The 21,469-nt window shown below is 37.2% G+C and overlaps 1 long non-coding RNA gene and 1 other non-coding gene across 5 annotated transcripts; one reads left to right on the plus strand and one right to left on the minus strand.

Moving 5' to 3' along the window:
- Positions 1–704: 704 nt before the first annotated feature.
- On the plus strand, positions 705–810 carry LOC145580505 (small nucleolar RNA R71). Its single transcript, XR_014099530.1, has one exon. It is a non-coding gene; the product is annotated as a small nucleolar RNA R71 (small nucleolar RNA).
- A 12,342-nt stretch (positions 811–13,152) lies between these two features.
- Positions 13,153–16,324, minus strand: LOC145579100 (uncharacterized). Of its 4 annotated transcripts, none has more exons than XR_014099022.1 (5): positions 16,075–16,324; positions 15,793–15,896; positions 14,999–15,112; positions 14,654–14,863; positions 13,153–13,362 (listed from the first exon to the last, which is right to left on the minus strand). It is a non-coding gene; the product is annotated as an uncharacterized LOC145579100 (long non-coding RNA). The 4 variants fall into 4 exon arrangements; XR_014099021.1 differs by having other exon boundaries at positions 14,999–15,141; XR_014099020.1 differs by having other exon boundaries at positions 14,999–15,234.
- Positions 16,325–21,469: the final 5,145 nt, after the last annotated feature.

A 21,469-nucleotide genomic window follows, 5' to 3' on the forward strand; every position in this document is an offset into this window, starting at 1 on the left:
TGATTGTTGCCATAATTTTGGGGTTGGCATCAAAGCCGTGAGATTGGTCTTGATTTCCATACCATTGGCCTTGGTTTTGATTACTATAACCTTGATTGTTATAGTTACCTCGGAAACCATGATTTTCTTAGTTCCTATAACCACCATTGTTGTAGTTATTAAAACCCCCTTGTTGGTGAGCATTCTAAGTCCCAAAATTCCTTGGACCATCAAATCTTTGTCCATTGTTATTGTTTGAAACCAAATTCACTTGCTCATAATCATTGTTTTCAACATCATCACAATTCTCAAAAGCATGTGGACAATTAGAAGAGTCATGGTCATATAACCCATAAACATCACAAAAGACACATCTAGTTGGAATATTACTTGAAGTAGAAGGAGGGGTAGAGTTAGAAGATGTACCTCTCCCCTTAATGTGGGAGAGAAGACTTGGTGAAATTGAAGAGGTACTCTGTAGCTTAGCCTTGATTAATGTCATCTCCTTCCCCAAGTTTCAGATTTGGGAAGACAAGTTACTGATTGCATTGAGATGATCAACCGAGTAGACCATTGGGCCACTTTTGCTTGTAGACTCTTTCCAATCTATGTAGTGACGAACTACATCCCCTATGATATCAACAACTTCTTCCTCGGTCTTGTACATAATCGGGCCTTGGGGACTCGATCCTCCATAGAAGATTTGTATGATTTGGTATGTCAGGATTCCATGGTGAGGACATTCTCGTTGATACTCCTTGTATCTTTCCTAAGCCTCATACAAACTCTCACTAGGCTTTTTCTTGAAACTTTGGATTAAAGTTCTTGCCTCGACGGTCTTATTTTGAGGGTAAAAAAGCGAGAAAGAAACTCTTTAGTGACATCATCCCAAGTTCTCAAGGAATTAGGCTTCACTTCTTTATCTAGCCACTCAAAAGCTCTTCCGATTAGAGAGAACTGGAATAGCTTGAGCCCTATGAATTCTTGAGAAACCCCATTGACCGTGATTGTGTTTCAATAATTCTCAAACTCTTTGTGATGATTTAGTGGGCTTTCTTGCTTGGCACCACTAAATTGCCTTCGTTTAATCATTGTTATCATCGCCGACCTTATCTCAAAGTCATTAGCCGGTGTTATTGGCGGAGCAATACCACTCTCAAATCTATAGGCACCGAGAGTTCCCAACTCCTTCAAAGCAACCCTTGGTAATTCACCCATGCATCTTTGTTCTTCTTCTTAAAATTCTTCTTCACTTGAAGAGCTAGAACTCAAGGATCGTCTAGAAACTCTTATCCTTGAGATTGTTCTCTCAATCTCCGAATCAAAAGGTACTAAAGTCCTTCCTCTTGTCCTATGCATACAATCTCAAAGAAACAATTAGTAGCACGGCTACAAGTGTAGCCTAAAAGAGAAAAATCTTTTTGTATTTTTGAAATGAAATGAAATAGACTCAACAACAATAGTAAACAACTACGCCATCCTCGGCAACGGTGCCATTTTGACCGAGAGGTGGATTCTAGGTCGTTGAAACTAAAATTCCTCCAATCAAACTAAATTTATAACCAAACCTACACCTAGTAATAGGGCAAGTTCAGGTCGAACCACTAGGAATGGGAGGAAGTTAGCTATTGCCAAAGTAAAGCTATTTCGAGGCGTAAAATGTAGTGTAGGTTTCTAAGTTCAACTAAACAACAAAGTAAATCAATATATCAAGACACTAGGGATTTAGGATCCACATATTCTTGCAATGGACACACACTAATCGGGTTGGAGATTGATTAATTCAAGTATTGCAAGGGAAGATAGACAATGCTATCAAAAGAGCTCAACAAGCTATCTCCTAGAGGTCTAACTAGCGCCAACTACGAAAGACTCTACTAGGAACGTAACAAACCAAGCTCGATCGATAAATGTGAGCTATAAATCAATGGTCTGTATCAATGTAGGCACACAATTCAATCTAGTATGACATTTAAAGTTAGCTACTCTTTAACTAATCACACACATGCATAAAATCAATCAACCAATTTAATTACAATGCTAAATCAATCAAAAACTCCCAATTAGCTATGATCGATCACTCAAACATGCTTCACCACATCCCTAGCAAGTAAACTACTCACAATCCATGGAAGAAATCAAAATCAAAACTAAGCTAATCAACAACTTGGTGTGTTGATGAACACGAAGCATGGTAGAACCTAAAACACCTCGACGGTGGGTCAACACCAGAATTGGTGTCCCCACGGCTTGAATGCACGGCATAAGGTCACTTGGAAATTGCACATCTCCATACTTGGGCTTCAAATGGAAGACATTAGGCATCCTAATCAATGCAAAACTAGGGAAGAAACCTCGGGAAACCTTGGACAACGATCTTAACCTGAAAATGAAAGAAAACAAACAAATAAAAGGGAAAAAGAGAAAATAAACCAAGAAATGCATGAAAATGGAAAATCAACAAAGGAAAGTGCAAACTAAAGAAATAAAGAGCAAAACTAAGGAAAAAGGAAAGAAAAGAGCTATAAAAGCAATTTAAAATCACCCTAAAAGAGAACAAATGAGTGCCATAAATGACACTCATCACATCTTAGCGCTTGCTGCATATTACAATTATAAATTATGGCAGATGGACGTCAAAACTGCCTTCCTCAATGGAAATTTTGAAGAAATTATGTATATGATACATCCTGAAGGTTTTGTCGACCAAAATAATGCTGGAAAGATATGCAAGCTTAAAAAGTCCAGTTATGGGCTAAAGTAAGCAAGCAGAAATTGGAGTACGCTATTCGATGAAGCCATCAGTAAATCTGGTTTTATTTGGAATCTGGATGATTCTTGTATTTACAAAAAGGTAAGTGGCAGTGACATCTCCTTCCTAGTCTTATATGTCGATGACATATTTCTCATTGGAAATAGAATTCCGATGCTAGAGTCTGTAAAGGCTAGCTAGAAAAATATTTTTCAATGAAAGACTTGGGAGAGACATAGTACATATTGGGCATTAAGATCTACAGGAATGGATCTAAAAGGATGATTGAATTGAGCCAAAGTACTTACATTGGTAAGGTACTAACACGATTCAACATTGAGGAGGCCAAAAGAGGTCACCTAACCATATAACATGGCATAACCCTAAGCAAGATGTAGTGTCCAAAGACACCTGATGAGCGAGAAAGGATGAATCAGATTCCATATGCTTCGCTTATTGGATCGATCATGTATGCCATGATATGTACTAGGCTAGGTGTATCATATGCCTTGAGTGCTACGAGCCAATACCAATTTGACCTAGGAGAGGCGCATTGGACCGCGGCTAAGGATACCCTAAAGTACCTAAAAAGGAATAAGGACAGACAGAGACGATTAGTTGTTGAAGATTACACCGACACAAGCTTCCAAACAGACAGAGACGATTTCAAATCGCAATCAGAATACGTATTTGTTCTAAATGGAGGAGTGTTTAGTTGGAAGAGTAGAAAGCAAAGCACAACTGCAGATTCTACAACTGAAGCCGAATACTTGGAAGCGGCTAAAGCAGCTAAGGAGGTAGTTTGGATTCGTAAGTTCGTTGGTGAACTTGATGTTGTACCCTCCATCAAAGGTCCAATAGCCCTCTATTGTGACAACAATGGAGCTAATGCTCAGGCAAGAGAGCTAAGGGAACATCAGAAGGTCAAACGTGTCAAGCGGCGATTTCACATAATAAGGAAATAGAAGTCAGAGGGTGAAATCAGAATTTGTAAAGTTGGAACGGACGACAATGTAGTCGATCCACTTACTAAACCTTTGCCTCAAGTGAAACACAACAAGCACATTGAGGCAATGGGAATCAGGCACGTTTATAATTGGCTTTGATTTCCTTGTGAGGTGTTTTAGTTAATTTTAAACATTTTAATGTAAAACACTATGATGAACCATTCACATTTTGGAGTAATTCAATTTCATGCAATTTTATCTCCCCGTTTCTATTTATTTGTGGTTTAGGATTATATATTGAGTCCATTCGATTTTGAGAATATTCAAAATAGGGTATCAAGACCAGTCTTGGATAAAGAAACACCTATTAAGTGAACATTGAATATTGTACTCGGAAATTATCCTTAATCAAGGTCATTTAAATAATGGACGATTAATGACCACTTGAGATTAGTGTGTAGTTTGATTTATAGCACCGTTTCTTGTGCTACAAGGACATGATTGTCATAAATCATTTGCACGGGTATTGGTTTAGAACCATACCGGATCGGCCTATGAGAATACTTTAAGAGATTTAAAAATCGTCATAATTACACCTCTCATTATGGCTATCAGAACCTCTTTCCTCGACCATGAGTATGTGAGTTCTCTTGTTTGAGTACTAGTCTGTTTTGATGTTCGTCAAACGTCTGCCATACATGGGGATTATAAGGAAACACTCGGGCGGCTAGGTTCTCTTAGTAAGAGAAGCTGACAGTACAAGACTAGGAATGTCCCCCTATTAACAATAGGGAACATGTCTTTGTTGTTTAAAACGCCTCTCGAAGAGCGAGACTGTGAAAATGCATGGCCGTGCTCAGATGGATTTTTAGAAATCATCTACTTATTGACAGTCAAACTCGGATTTTTAGAAACACTTCTCGACGTAAAAAGGATGACGCATAATCTTATCTTATAGTTCATGAAGATACATTAAGTGACATAGGAAATAGGCTATACACAAAAGCGCAGTAGTCCGATAAGTGGGACATTGATAGGAATGATGTCCTTCGAACAAGTGTATTATTCCGATAAAGGATTCGGAATTATTAGAAAGCTAGTTATTCAGTAAGGTAAAGTGATCGAAAAGCCTAGTTGGAGGCCGCTTCCGATCAGTAATATTAATGCATAATTAATATTACAGCTTAATGTTGACTAAACCCTTCAAGTCATTCCCAAGCAAACAAACGATCCATCACGACGAATTAATCCGAATGGAATTCATGAGTCGCTCCAGTATTATGAACATAGACGTCGGAAAATGAGCTAGGAGCATCGAGACCGAGCGTCGCAAGTCGAGTCAAATTAATAAAAGGCGAGACAGTAAAATCAATTAATCAACAAAAAAATACCCCCAGCATCGGAATGCCCCAAGCAAACCGAGTGCTAGGGGCAAATGGTTTTAGCATGGCAGCTAGCATGCGTGCCGCACCATGCTGGGCTACTAGCAGCGCTGGCTGGTGCGTGACGCAACATGCTGGCACGCCAATGCTAGCAATGCTAGCAAGTATGCTGGCACGCGCACACAGCTAGCAAGCTAGCAACGTGCTGGCACTGCTAGCACAGGGCGTAGCATCATGGCGCACCACGCCCAACAGCAAGCAAGCAAGCATTTATTGCTAGGCTGGCGCGCGAGAGATACCAGCAGCAGCGCCCAACAGCTCACATCATTGCGAGGCATGCTGGCGCATGTTGCTGGCCCTTGCGACCAGCAGGCAGGACCCAGCCAAGGGGCCAAGCAGCCAGCTTGGAAGCCTTGGCACCCAAGGCTGGCAGCGCCAGCTGGAGCGTGCTTATAGTTTTTGGGTGAGAGGAGCATGAGGCGGTTTTGGTGATCCTTAAGGGGCAAGGCTTTGGTCCCCCCCTTGTGGTTCTCACCTACTCTCTCCCTCCTTCCTTGACACTTGTTAATTAATTATTAAATTGCTTTTTCTTTTATTTTTTTATTTAAAAATAAAATAGAGAAAGTATTTTTACCAACTCTCCCACATTGATGGGAGAGAGGAATTTTGGTTGGAATTCTCTATAAATACCCATGTATTGGGATTTGAGAAACTCACTGGAGTTGAACTCAATAAGGCATCTCCAAAGAGAGAAAACTTTTAAGTTCATAAAAACTCGTGTAATTTTATTTTGGTCTAGCTCGGCTAAACTCTGAGTAGAGACCGGACGGGTCGTGTTACGGGTGGACTTCCCTTAGAGGTCTACGCACTTGCGGGACTTGAAACTTTCAAAGTAAGAGCTTGTAAAGCGAGCGAAGCGTGCTCAAGGGTAATATTGTCTTTCTCCTTATCTTTTTAATTATGGTTATTAGTTATATTAATTGTGAGCGGGTCTTGGGGTCGGGTTTTGTTCCGCGGAAAGTAGGACTTTTCGAAACCCAAAAATTGTGGGGGTTGGCATTTGATTCGAGAAGATGGCACGAGATGGGCGATCTTCGACGGCTTTCGCTACGATTGTGGGGGTTGTCATTTAATTCGAGAATATGGCACGAGATGGGCGATCTTTGACGAATTTCGCTAAGATTGTGGGGGTTATCATTTGATTCAAGAAGATGGCACAAGATGGGCGATCTTCGACGGCTTTCGCTAAGATTGTGGGGGTTGTCATTTGACTCGAGAAGATGGCACGAGATGGGCGATCTTCGACGACTTTTGCTAAGATTGTGGGGGTGGTCATTTGATTTGAGAAGATAACACGAGATGGGCGATCTTAGACGACATTTTCTATGATTGTGGAGGTTTTCACCTATATTCAAGAAAATAGCTCGTGATGTAGCCGACTTCAACGATGTTCCCTAGGATGTGGAAGATTGTTACAACAAAAAATTGAAGATAGCTACAAGCAGCGGTCTTCGACGATGTCCCGAAGCACAGAGGAGATTATCTACAGCGGCGAGGCACTGTCGTGGCGAAGCACGGCAACAAAAAATGATGATGGCGAGGCACGGTCACCTTCAACGATGTTCCCTAAGGTGTGGACGATTGTCAAAACAAATAAAGATAGCGAGGCACTGTTACCTTTAGATTGCATTCACGAGGCACTGTGAAGGTCGTCACAACAAAATACAGCAACAAAATCAGTTACTTTAGAGACGTGTGCTCGACAGTGCAAGATACGCGTTTCTAACTCTTTTATTTGTTTAACTAACTCTAGTTTGCAAGTATCGGCTTTACAAGAATGATTTAGGATCGCAGAATGTTCTGAGTCATTCTCCGTCCCTGTCGCTACTTTGACTTTTGTTTTCGAAACTCACATTTCTCCAATCTTGGTTTAAGTTGGGGCTTCTATAGACACCAAATTGTGTCTCCCCAAAAACCAAACCCAGTGATGAGTATCTTTCACGTCATTGAATATTGAGGAAGGTGAAATGTTGAAGAGTCTCGTGGATTTTCAGTCTTTTAACCTTTCTTTAAATTTTAAACCAAAATCATTCATTTTGTGCCTTTACACCAAAAATAATTCATTTCGTGTCCCTTAAAATCATTCATTTCATGTCCTTTATATAAAAACGTCCAAACCAGTTTATTTTGGTCCATAATCTGGGTTCAATGATTGTATAGTTGGATGGTGCTTGAAAAGAGCTTTTTAACGTTATATTATAAGTATAAATCCGAGTTATAACGAGGAAGTTATGTCCAAAAAACTAACTGGGCCTATGTCCATCTTACCTACGACCCAATGATCATGTGGAGGGTCCATTAATATTAATTATATTCCTAAACCAATTAGATCTTGATTATCCTTTTTGAAAATATAAGATTAAAAAGTTTAAAATTGAGTAAAACTTCTCTTTTTGAAAGTCCTAATTCTATTTGAATTGAATGACGTTCAAAGACAGTCAGATATTGTTTTCGTGACTCATAATTTTTATCTTAATCATATATTTTTGGATAACTCTTAAAATTATATTTCCAATGATATATTATAATGTTAATTTCGAGCAATAAGAAAAAGATATAAAAGAAATACGAAACTCTATCTAAAACTGATACCATCTCACTATTTCTTTCATATCTTTTAATCTACAAAATATTTTAATCTGATTCTAATCGAGTTAGAAAGTAGACTTCAAATCTTTCAAACGACATATTATTTATCTTATTCCAATCTTTGGATCAAAAGTTATGATAAAAACAAAAATCACAAAAATCGTTGTCCATCGAAGGAGTTTTATTCCGATTCGAGTTCGAATTCTTTTTTATTCCTTCGACCCTCTTTTTCCTTATAAATAGAGGTCATATCACCCCTTTTTCAATCATCAACAAACTTGATCACCAAAAATCATCAATCTTCTCTTTCTCATTCTAAGCTAAAGCTTGTTCTCTCTTTCTCTCTTGAGTTTCTATGCCTTTCTACACCGTTTTACAAAATACACCATTCCTCATTCACGAGATTTGAATATATCTAGCCAAGCTCAAAGTTGCCTCAGACCTCGACGTGAAAGTTTGATAGTTTTGAGGGTTTGGTCCCAAATCTAATTTCACTTAATAGTATTTTGATTGTTTGATTTAATATTTTCATTGAAGTTACTAATGCGTGTACTGTTTTGATAGAAAGCGATAGAGGCATCAAAGTAAGTAATTTTATTACTTAAATATTCTTTTGATATAGAAATCATGCTTAGATTATTTTAATTCCTAGTATCATGTTAGGATGTTTTTATTGATTTCTAGTATCATGTTAGGATTAAAGCTTTGATTTTTAATGTTTAGTGACATGCTAGGATTTGTTATTAATATTGTTAGTATCATACCTAGAATCTTGCTAATATTATTATGCTTTGATGAGATTATGATGATGATGATTTGTTGTATCAATATTTATATGTTGCTTGATATTAGTGTTATTGCTTGATCACGCCCTCTCTTGCAGGTTAAAAGGGAATTTGTACTTGAAATCACGGTTAATAAGATAATTAATAATCTTATTTAGGATAATATGATTTTAATTCAAGTGATCTACAATAGTTGTGCATTAATAATCAACCAACATAGGTTAAACAGGCTTAGAATTAATTTATTAATTATATGTTGATTGGAAAACGCACATGAATATGAGAAGAACAAAGTAGAGGCCTATTTAGGGCAGGTTCAATCTCTTTTAGGTTGGAGTTGTACCATCATCCTCGAATATCTAGTCATGGTTCAGGACCACTATGGAGTTAGCGATCTCTGTGATCGTGAATGGTTTACAAGTTCCTAAAACTTGTTGGGGACTCTTTTGCTCTAGCTTCCTTCCCTTTGGACGCCACCATGCTTAAGTGCATGCTCATAGTGGAGCTCACGTGTGGGATGCTTCAAATATTCCCTACAGTTCCTTTTCAGGTACTTTAGGATATTCTTGGCAGCAATCTAATGCGCCTCTCCAAGGTCTGATTGGTATCGGCTTGTAGCACTTAAAGCATACGATACATATGGCCTAGTACATATCATGGCATACATGATTGATCCAATAACCGAAGCATATGGAATCTTATTCATCCTTTCTCGCTCATCAGGTGTCTTTGGACACTACCTCTTACTTAGGATTATGCCATGTGACATGGGTAAGTGACCTCTCTTGGCCTCCTGCATATTGAATCGTGCCAGTACCTTATCAATGTAAGTACTTTGGCTCAATTCAATCATCCTCTTTGATCTATCCCTATAGATCTTGATACCTAATATGTACTATGCCTTTCCCAAGTCTTTCATTGAAAAAAAAATTCCAAGTCAATCCTTTACAGACTCCAACATTAAAATTTTGTTTCTAATGAGCCATATGTCATAGACATGCAAGACAAGGAAGGCGATGTCTCATCTGGATTCTTAATAAAACCAAACTTGCTTATGGTTTCGTCAAGTCGCAAATTCCAACTTCTGCTTGTTTGCTTCAGCCCATAAATGGACTTCTTAAGCTTTCATACCTTCCCAACATCGTCATATACACAGTTTCTTCCAAAATACAATTTAGGAAGGAGGTTTTGATGTCCATCTACCATATTTCGTAATCGTAATAGGCAGCAATTGCAAGGATAATCCGAATGGACTTAAGCAATGCAACTGGAGAAAAGGCTTCATCATAATCAACACCGTGAATTTACCTGTAACCTTTTGCTACTAGTCTAGCTTTGAATTCAAGTACATTTCCATCTTTGTCGGATTTCATCTTGAAAATCTATTTGCAACCGATAGGTGTGTAACCTTCAAGCAAATCAACCAAATCCTATACATGATTTTCAAACATGGAGTCCATCTCAGATTTCATGGTTTCTTGCCATTTAGCAGAGTCAAGACTCATCATAACTTTCTTGTAGGTTGCCGGCTCATCTCCATCCATAACCAGGATGTCTTGATTCTCGGTTAATACAACACCGAGATATCTATCTAGTTGAGACCTTGGCCTTTGCGACCTACGTAGGGTAATGGACTAAGAATTTACATTGTCGTTTTGACTTTACACAGTTTGACCAATTTCAACATATGCTGTTTGAGCACTTTGACTATCAATTTGAATTTGTTTCTCGTCCTCTCGAACTTCATCGAGTTCGATTTTCCTCCCACTTATCATTTTGGAAAGATGTTCCTTCTCCAAAAAGACACTATCGCGAGTAAGAAAAACTTTTGTTCTCGGATTTGTTGTAAAGTAATACCCTTTGGTTTCTTTTGGATATCCCAAAAAGAAACACTTGTCAGATTTTGTAACACCCCAATAATTCTCTCTTAAAAACCTGTATATAACCTGAACAATTTCAAGAGAATTACTGGCGCGCTACCGCCACGTGTTCAAACGTTAAGGCTATTTCAGAAATTAGCAGCGGAAAATTTAAAACAGTTATAAATAAACCTCAAAATCAAAGGATTAAATCAAAATAAATATTACAAGTTGGAACCATTAAGGCCCTTTATCAAAACCCATCAAAAAAACAGTAAGTAATTAAATCCAGTGTTCGAACAAATTCAAACCAAAAGAAATAGTGTCAAATAAAAATCGAGTTAAAATAAATTCAACTTGCGAAAGGCATAAACTACAGTCAACCAACTCTCTACTCAAAATATTGTCACAGGGTCATTGAAAGGCGAAGGCCATGACCAAAGAAGGACACACACAAAAGCACGCAATCAGCAAAGCTGAGTACATACAAGCTGCGAAATAATTTAAGGAATACCTAGCATGCTACTAATAGTCAAACATACGCATCATTAAATAATAAACTCAACACTTGACTCAACTATCCAATTTATTAAGACTTCACTAGTTAATAGTAGCTAACTTATTTCAATTTACTCATTGGATTTAGCAATAGACAAGGTTGTCCAACCCATGTCCCATTTGGAACATAAATAAAGAAAAATCCCATGCCTCCTTTCGGAAACATCAGTAAACATCCAACGACCTCGGACGCGACTCCGTGACCGTAGTTAGTATGAGATCTCACCTAACTCCTAGTTTAAGAAAAATATTTGAAATAAGAGACTCGTAGATCAGACGGCCTCGAGAAAAGTACACGGCTAATACCCCATGTACCCCAACCCCTGATTGTCATTACTCCAGATGTGCACCTATCCATAGTTTTATTGCTCATCCATATTGCACTTTACATGATTTACTGGTTTAAACTTGGTGATGACTCATATGCATAACAATACAAACATTCCAAACACAATTAAATCAAGCAAGGCAAGTTTCCGATATCAATTCTTGATTTATTAGTGACAAAACAACATTTATTATTTATTCCTTTACTACCTCGGTGTATAAACACCTTGAGTGCATAAGGCACCCCAAATTCTTAACCTTTTCTTATAAGACTTGAATCTTTCCTTTACTCATCCTATTTCATTAATCATGAATGAGTAATAAATAAATCATTTCACCAATCACATACCTTTGTCTCTAAGCGCACCTTGCATAATTAGAGCATAACCAATAATTGCAATAAGGAATAGTGCACATCAAATGAAATTGACAATGTATAACCAAACAATTTAACCCAGTCATCCCTATACATGATACTAAGTTCTCGATCCGTCCTTAAACATGCACCTAAAAGCAAGGTTTTGAAACTTGTACGTACCTTGAGTAAACAATTCGATTGGCCACTTTAAAACTAGAAGTCGCCTTCTACAAAGTCCTCTCCTAAACCAAACAATGAGGAATAAATCAATACCCAAGCAAATAAATTTACAGCAATACTAGACTACTTCAAAACCTCTTAAATCATTAAAATAAAGCTTTTAAATTGTTCCCCTTAGTCAATAATAATAATATAACATCCCAACTATTAGTTTATATGTTAAAATCATGAAAATATAGCGTATAATATAAAATTACAGCATGTTTAACTTACTAATGTATGCTGAAAATTTGTTTTATTTATAGTTTTTGCAATTCAAATAATCTATACTTATCATATTGCATAATTAGTTGTTTAAAACATATAAAAGCATTCTAAAACTTTAATTTTGGCTCCAAACTAATAAAAATCAGATTATATAAATTCTGAAAAATAATTTAAATTATAAATTTCAAACCTTTCAAGATCTCCATTCATAATTCAATAATTAGAATAGTGTATTACACATTAACCCTTTAGAACCCTTCAAATAAACATCATTAAACCCCAATCTCACAAAATATATAATCTGAAAATTAATTTTAAGTATAAAATTGTGGGTTTTATCATTATGAAATCATAGTATTGATAATTAACTTGCTTAACACGTTTTCAAACCCTAAAACATGAAAAATCAATGTTTAAACCCTAAATTATACAACATATATAAATCTCAAATTTTGTATAATAAATTAAACATGTCAAAACTCATAAATTTATAATCTTTTAGAATCCAAACATATTATCAAACCATGATAATATAATTTAGAACAAAATTTTAATTAAAGGTTGAAACTTTAAACAATTTTAATTAAGATAATAAAGCAATACAAAAAAATAAAGGAAGAGAGGGAGAAGAGGGGCGAACGGCAGCAGCAAGGGGAGGTTGGCTGGTGGCCGGCGGTGCTGCAGACGGTGACAGGGGCTGCGGCTGGGCGGCGGTGGTGCTGGCAGCAGCTTCAGAAATTTTTTTTTTTTTTTTGTCATGAAAATTCACTAGGCGAAAAAAGGGCTTGGCCACCGGTTCAAACCCCCCTTTGCCACCGGTTCAAACCCCCCTTTGCCACCGGTTTTGAACCGGTGGCCAGTGGGGGGGTGGCAAAACCTAGCACAAAAGGCCACCGGTTCAAAACTGGTGGCAAATTAATTAATTGCCACCGGTTAACCGGTGGTATTAATTAATTTGGCCACCGGTTAACCGGTGGCAAAAACCCATTCCCGCTTTTTTTAAACGGGTTTTTGGCACCGGTTTTGTTCAAAACCGGTGGCAAAAATGGCCCAAAAAAATTAAAAAAAAAAATTTTTTTTTTTGCATTTTTTCCACATAAATTGATATATAAACACTAACATATATATATACTTACATATTTTCATTAAAAAAGGCTGTAACATTACAATTTTGGTCTAAAAAAACTTTAAAAATAAACTAGTCACTGTTAAATACAAGCTAAGTCACACCAATGTAACATCCTTGGCGAGGCAGCAGCTGCAGCAGCCTTACGAGGCAGCAGCAACCTTGCGTATAGATAACATGTTCCAATAGCAACCTGCATCAAAAAACAATGATAAGAGATCTCGGAGTGTGTATTAGTCAAAGACAACAAGTAGAGCAATACTACCTTATACTCAGCCATATATACATGCAATAAGGAAGATTGAGAAGAAAAGCCTTAAGCAAAATACATTTTCATATTTTAAAAGATTCTTAACACAGAGAAAGGACGAACCTTATTTTTTATTTACACTCAAATTATTAATTCAGAATTATTACTTCAGAACATGAGTAACTTTTTGGTGGATTGATTTGTGTGGTTCTGAATATACACTCTAATTCTCTCCTCTCCTAAAACCCACCTCCCCCTCCTCCCTCCATTACTTCGCCTTCCTCAAAGGTTATAGATTAACAATCAAGCAAAACAAGAGACGAGACAATAGCATGTTCGCCAAGAAAGAGGGAGAAAAAATTATCGTGGAGAGGATGAGATTGAGTAGAATCTTAGCTAAATTAAGATATCATATACATCAAAAGCAAGTAAATGCAATTAAAGACATCTCATCGCCTAAGGATGAGGTCCACTTTTGAATTCAAGTAACAAGAAACACCTACTGTATCACTAGCTCCCTACAGCCTTGACAATCAATACGACTGAGCAAACAAGACAAGATATAGCCGCGTGACAAGAATTAAGTATCTAATATATAACTATGGAGATATCTACAATAATTAACTAATGGTTTAGCGAGCCTATATCTACTCACTTCACTACTAACAATACATGAACTAAATTCAATTCAATTTACCCAATAGCTTATTATCGAATTCATTAAAACTACCACAAATCCAAATATTCAACAAATTATTAGAAAAAGGGCAAAATCCAAATATTACTGCTTATCCATATATTCAACAAATTAATAAGGCTTCCTTCACAAAAAATGACATCCCAAGGCATTACATCTCGAACTTGTTTAACAATTTTGTCCCATTAGTTATATCATTATACGTTTCTTCATTTAAAATAGCAACATACATATAAAAATCATTCCCAGCATCTATTCTTATTTAAATTACAAGCCTATAATAAAACTATTAACATACATATAAAAATCATTGCAACAAATAACAAATTCACAAATCTGCTAACACCCAATACCAACTCCAATCATGAATACACACAATATCAAACAACAAGGATGACAATAGCAACATGTTAATAATCAAATAAACCAACTTAAGAAGCTGCAAGACTTAAAAAACGCAAAGCCTCATTTCCAATTTCAAGCATTTCATGATGCAAAGCCTAGACATGAGTTAATGTAGCAAAGAAAGAGAGTTACCAGGATATAATAAAGCAAATAAGGGCAAGAGTCCAATGAGTAGTTGAAGTATAGGGATTTCGTCGGGAACAATACAACTGCTTGCAACATTAACAATAACTTGAGCAGCTAGAAGGGCAACCGCTGCACTTGTCTCTAGCCCATAACTCCATAAGCTGGACTCCTTGGGTAAGCACAAATACCAGGTTACATTTCATTAATTTGGGAAGCCTGCAAGAAAATATTGAAATAAAGAAAAATTTAAGAAGATATCAACTAAATAAATAAATTCCATATAAAAAAAAGGAGATTGAATATAAAAAAATAAATTAAAAAATAAAATAAAATTGTTCACAGGAAACCAACCTGGGACTATGTAACCAAAAGAGCTTGCAATAGCAGATGCAGTGTGAGGCCCTTTGGCTTTAATTGTCACCTTAGCTAGTCCAAAATATGCTATCTTGGCACTGAACTCTGAGTCTAACAAGATATTGCTTGAGTTTACATCTCTATCAGTTGAAAAATCACGGTAGGATAAGGTCATTGTTTCAATTTACAATTAAAAAAGAGACAGGGCACCCATTTCAACTTACTGCCACTTTCTGCAATAGCATTTAGGACATATAACAAGTTTCAATTTTAAGACCCTAGAGCTCTCATAACATATCAAATACTACAAACTAAAGCAGGAAATTAGAGGGCAAAATTAACAAAGAAACCAAAAAAAAAAAAAAATAAGTCTCTTCAAGTTGCTCAAATTCCAGCACAAAGTAGATAATCAATTAACATATTTGATGCCAAATTATATACTACGTAATTTAAACCAAATATGCAGACAAATTAACAAGAAAACAGAGTAGCACTTATAAACAACCTTTCTCACATACCCATTTCAAATCCATAATCTGAACTAAGTGTAAATACCTAGATTATCCCACAATCCTATTATCCCACCATTAAATTCAATCAAAATTTCAATTATTCAACATTAACAACAAAAAATAAAATAACAATTTGATTAACACATGCATGTGAATAGTTGTCGAATATCTCGCTCAATCAACATAGTGTATGATCCAATTTTGTATTTAAAGGCAAAAATTGATCCTTAAATTGAAAAAAATCAGAAACCCTGGATCACGAATCGAAGAACAACATACCTTCATGAAAAAAATCCACCATATTTGCAAAGAGAAGGCACCACCACCGCCAATTACGATGGGCACGACAGCATTCGCCACAGCCATAACCCTCAATTTAAACCCTAAAACCCAGATTGCATCAAAGCACAAATAAGCAAGTACCCAGAAATCATTACCTCAAAACCAACCAAATCAAACCCTAAAAATCATTCATTCGAATTCCGCATAAAAAACATAAAAAAAAAAAAAAAAAACCCCAACAATCACAACATCACAATAGAGAAAGAAATCAAAATTAACCTCGGCAATCGGGAAGAAGCTTGATGAACCAAGCATGAAGTTTAACCCCATCAGAAGATCTGAGCCAAACATCTTCATAAAGAAGACGCAAACGAGCAGGAGTGTGAGTGTGAGTGCGGAGGGCAGGGCTACGGTGGTTGCGGCAAATTAAAGCTCGCATCTGCTACAGTGGTTGAAGAGAGAGAGTGTGAGGCAAGAGGAGATAAAGAATGTGAGACGAACTGAGGGAGGGGAAAACAGGAGAGAGAAAGAGAAGGAGCGGCTGAGAAGAGAATTGGAGAGGAGTGAGTTAGGGTTTGGGGTTTATAAGGGGGGCGTTTTTTTTTTTTAAATAACAAAGCCCACCGGTTTTGAACCGGTGGTAATAATATTTTTCCCACCGGTTCGGTTTAAACCGGTGGCAATTCTATATCCCCACAATCCCGCCCATTTTCCCTCTTTTTTTCCCCACCGGTTCGGTTTAAAGCTTGAGGGGTTTTATTAGTATAGTGGCTTAGTTTCCTAGTTCTAATAAAACTAGGATTGATACTTGGGCTTAAAGTGAGTGGGTTTTTTTTTTAAAAAAAAAAAGTAGGCTTAATGAATAACGGGTTGGACTTGTATAATAATTAAAATATGGGTGGTGAAATAATTTTTGTGAAATAGTTTTATCAACTTTTAAAATAGTAAAATAAATAATCATCTAATATTTTTTTTTTATAAATAATTTTTTATGAAATGGTAGAATAAATCATATAAATAAATAATCATAGTTAAATATTCACATAAATATAAATTTTTGTATTCACATAATTATGGGGGATTACAAATTTAAGGTGAAGTTTGTCAGAAATTAATCTTTTGACATATGCTTCGCTACCCCAAATCTTGAGAAAAGACAACCTTGGAGGTTTCTTCGTCCATAATTCATATCGAGTCTTTTCGACAGCTTTTTGACGGAGCACGGTTTAGTGTTAGTGCCGCGGTTAGAAGTGCGTGTCCCCAGTAAGAGATAGGAAATCACTAAGACCCATTGTTGAATATACCATGTCTAGCAAGGTTCAATTTCTCCTTCCGGATACTCCGTTCCATTGTGAAGTTCCTGGAGGTGTCAATTCTAAAAGAATACCATGTTCTTTCAGATGGCCATCGAATTCATGGCTCAATTATTCACCATACCTCGATCCGATTGAAGGGCTTTGATTTTCTTGCCAAGCTAGTTTTCATCTTTATTCTGAAATTCTTTGAATTTCTCAAGTGATTCAGATTTGTTCGACATGAGGTAGACATATCCATATCTACTATAATCGTCCATGAAGGTGATGAAATATCGATAACCATTCCTTGTGGGTGTACTCATTGGTCCGCATACATCGGTGTGTATTAGGCCCAATAAGTCACTTGCTCTTTCTCCCAACTTGGAGAATGGCTGTTTTATTATCTTGCCTAATAATAATCCTTTGTAATTCTCAAACGATTGTAAATAAAATGAGTCAAGAATACCTTCGTGTAAAAGTTTCTTGATGCGCTTGATGTTAATGTGGCCAAGATGACAATGCCACAAGTATGTTTGATTTGACTCAATGGTCTTATCTCTTTTAGTGGTATCATTAAATTCATAAAATTGATTGTCTAAGGAAAGCACATAAAGACCATTTTCAGAATGTTTCGTACCATAAAAAAACATTATCGAGATAAAATTAACATGTATTGTCTTTAACTCGAAATTCAAACCCTTTGGCGTCCAACGCCGAAATTAAAATGATGTTTTTGGTAACATTCGGAACATGATATCAGTTTTCAAGTTCTAGAATTAACCTAGAGGGCAAAGACAAACTAAGAGTTCCTACGGATACGGCCGCAATTCCAGCTCCATTGCTGACCTTGAGTTCAACCTCTCCCTTCTCTAGCCTTCTAGTTTTCCTTAGTCCTTGAGAATTGGATCAAAGGTGTGAGCCACATTTGGTATCTAATACCCATGATGCTGTGCTAGTGAAGTTTAAGTCTATAATGAAAATACCTGATCTAGAAGCAACGGTTCCGTTCTTCTTATCTTCCTTGCATTTGAGGCAATATCTCTTCCAATGTCCTTTCTTCTTGTAATAGAAACATTCAGAATCAGATTTAGAAGAGGCTACCTTCTTGTCCTTGTGGTCCTTGGTACCTTTTGACTTAAGCGAAAAAGTCTTCTTACCCTACCCCTGAAAGCCTTTCTTCTTCTTGCCCGAGCGCTTGAATAGCTCGCCTTCTTAACCGTAAGCATGTCATGCATCTCATAGGAATGGTGTCCTTCGAACAAGTGTATTATTCCGGTAGAGGGCTCAAAATTATTAGAAAGCTAAGTTTTCAGTGAGGTCAAGTGATCTGAATGCCTAGGTGGAGGCCGCTTTCGATCAGTAATATTAATGTATAATTAATATTACAGCTTAATCTTGACTGAACCCTTCAGGTCGTACCCAAGCAATAAACGATCTGACACGACGAATTAATTCGAAATGAATTAATGAGTCGCTCGAGTAATTGATATTTAAGCTTGGAGTTTCGAAACTGAGCGTCGTAACTCGAGTCGAATTATTTAAAGATGAGACGGTAAAATCAATATGTAATCAACAAGATTACCACAATACCCCTAATATCGGAATACCCCGAGCAAACCGAGTGCTAGGGGCCAATGGTGCTAGCAAGCGCACCACACCAAGGCAATGGTGCTTGGTGCGCATGGCTAACTAGATGTGGCGCGCAGCTGGCCAAGCTAGCAGCACCAGCCGCACGCACGCAAGCAGCAGCCAAGAATGATGCGTGGCGTGCTGCGCCCACATGCATGCTAGGTGTGCAGCATGCTAGCAGCAGTAGCACACACCTTGGCCAGCAGCCCGTAAGCACGCGTGGCTTTCTGGGCCAAGGGCAGCAGCACACACCCAAGCTGCCTTGGTGCCCAAGGGTGGGTGCAACGTGGCAGTGGCTGATTGGGGTGTTTGGGTGTAGGTGGCCGATAATGAGGAGAGCTTGGGGATCAAGTTTGACCCCCCCTCTTCCCTTGTAGTCCTTACCTAACCCTTCTTCTAAGTGTGACACTCGCTGATTAGTTAGTTGTTGGCTATTTAATTTTATTTTGATTTAAAAATAAAAGAAAAATATTGATTTTACCAATTCTCCCACATTGATGGAAGAGAGGATTTCACTCATGAGTTTCCCTATAAATACCCAACTTGGGGTATGGGAAAACTCACTTGAGTAAGAGTTAGAAAAGGCTTCTCCATTGAGAAAACCTTTAAAACTCATAATTACTTGAGTATTTTTGTCGGACTTGGCTAACCTCCAAGCAATAGACCTTGTCGGGGTTATGTTGCGGGTGGATACCGTAAGAGGTTTTCGCCCGTTGCGAGACTTAAGCTTTCTCAAGTAAGAGCTTGGTAGACGAGCAAAGCACGCTTCAAAGGTAATTTCTTCTTTCCTTAATTCTTGTTAATTATGTCTTTTGATTATATTATTTGTGAGTTTGATCTTCACTCGGGTTTTATTTTCCGCGATGAGTCGGACTCATCAAAACCCAACAGCGGTATCAGAGCCTTGCTCATTTATTTTTATAATCATAATTTTTAAGGTGTTTTATGGCTCTATTTTTCTGGTTTTATGTTGCTAATTAGTAGCTCGGTTTTATTAATTTTAATCTCGTTATAAAGCTGATTATGGCCCAGAACCCAGATTTTCGCCTAAAAATAGTGTTTGGTGGAAAAGGCATTCTGGAAATGTTTTCACCCTTTTAGGATTGTGTTTTAGGCCAAAATCGGAACAGAAATGCCTTTTTCGAGGGATTTTTCGTTTTGACGAAAAATTTTAAGTCTTTCTAACCTTAAATCTTAATGGCATATTTATGGTGATTATGTATTTGGTTCTTTCCTTAATGTCTGCATTTTTGGACCTCTTTAAGCATGGTTACTTGGTAGTAATTAGTGCTTGAAAGATTGGTTAAAATTTTCACATAATTGCAAATCCATTGCATTAAGTGTGAAAAATTTATTCTTTGAGTCTTTTAAGTACTAAAGATTCATTCTTTAATTATTTTAAGTGATTGAAACTTTGAATTACTAAATTCCATGATTTTTTGGTTGAACTTTTCATTTAAACACGTATTAACTTCATTGGAATCATAAAGTTTGAATCTTGTGATAGAAATTTCATTTATCTTCATATAGGTAGATATAATTTTTCAAGGATTCACAAGTTAAAGTTGGAATCTTTATTTGAATATTTGTGTTCATAATTCCAATTCCCCTTTTATTTTGTCAAATCTCATGATTAATTTAAATTAATTAAATTAATAGTGAGTATTGCCCTTATTTATTTTATTACACCAAGTTGAATCAATTTTATTAAAGAATAGTTCTTGGGAATAATTTTTGTTGTGTGCACTTTGATAAATTTTTCATTTCTTCTCATTAAATTAATTTTAAAATCAATTTGGAATTAATTACTTAAAGTCACGTAAAATTTCGGGTTTAATCCCGAGAGTGTGGCACGCAAACTAAGGCACACTACCCTCCGCCAGTCGGGCTACTTGGCAGCCCAAGGGCTGGTGTGGTTGGTGCGCGCCACACAATAGCAGCATGGCTAGTGCGCCCAGCCACAGCAGCACTGGCTAAACAGCAGGGCGCTGCGGATGTGTGATGCGTGCTGCTATGTTGCGGGGAGTGCGTGTGTGCGCAGCTTGATGCGGAGGAGGGTGTGCGAGAAAGAGGTCGTTGTGCGGCAGCAGCATAGTAGCTGCAGCCTTGGCGCGCCATAATGTACCGGTTGCCAGGCAGCAGCCAGCAGCACCTCGGCACGCATGGCTGGAGCTGCTAGGCAGTGCCCAGCACACGCGTGTATACAAGGGCTGGGGCTACTAGCCTTGGCCAACCCGACACACTTTGTTTTTCTCGGTTTTAATTTTGCAAATTTTGCCGTTTTAATTATTCTAAATAATTTAATTAATTATTTTTGTTTTAATTATTTGAATTAAATTATTGAGGCTAGGCCTCAGTTTTGAGCGGTGTTGGCAAAATTTTACTTTGGCAAAATTTTGAGTTTACCGGCTTAATTAATTGGATTAATTAAGATGGATGCGGAATTTAGTGGGAGCTTCAATTTTAATTGCGCTAAATTACATAATCGGTTAAACAACTTTGACTAGTTTTAATTAGGCGTGTTATCGGATTAACGACCTAAATTAGTTAGTAGTTTACGCGTGTTTGTGCATTGTTACTTGTTTACCATTGTAAAATGCATGGGCCATTCACAAATAGTTAATGGTTAAATGGATTGTATATCCTCCCACAGGTTTTATAAAAATGGCAACTAGTGGGGCCCGATTAAGATAGAAATATGGACTGCGTTCCGTGATGTATTTTTGTAAATCTAAAAACGGTCTGCGAAC

The sequence above is a fragment of the Chenopodium album genome, chromosome 14 (genome assembly GCF_948465745.1).
Source record: "Chenopodium album chromosome 14, dcCheAlbu1.1, whole genome shotgun sequence".
Classification (NCBI taxonomy): Eukaryota; Viridiplantae; Streptophyta; class Magnoliopsida; order Caryophyllales; family Amaranthaceae; genus Chenopodium; species Chenopodium album.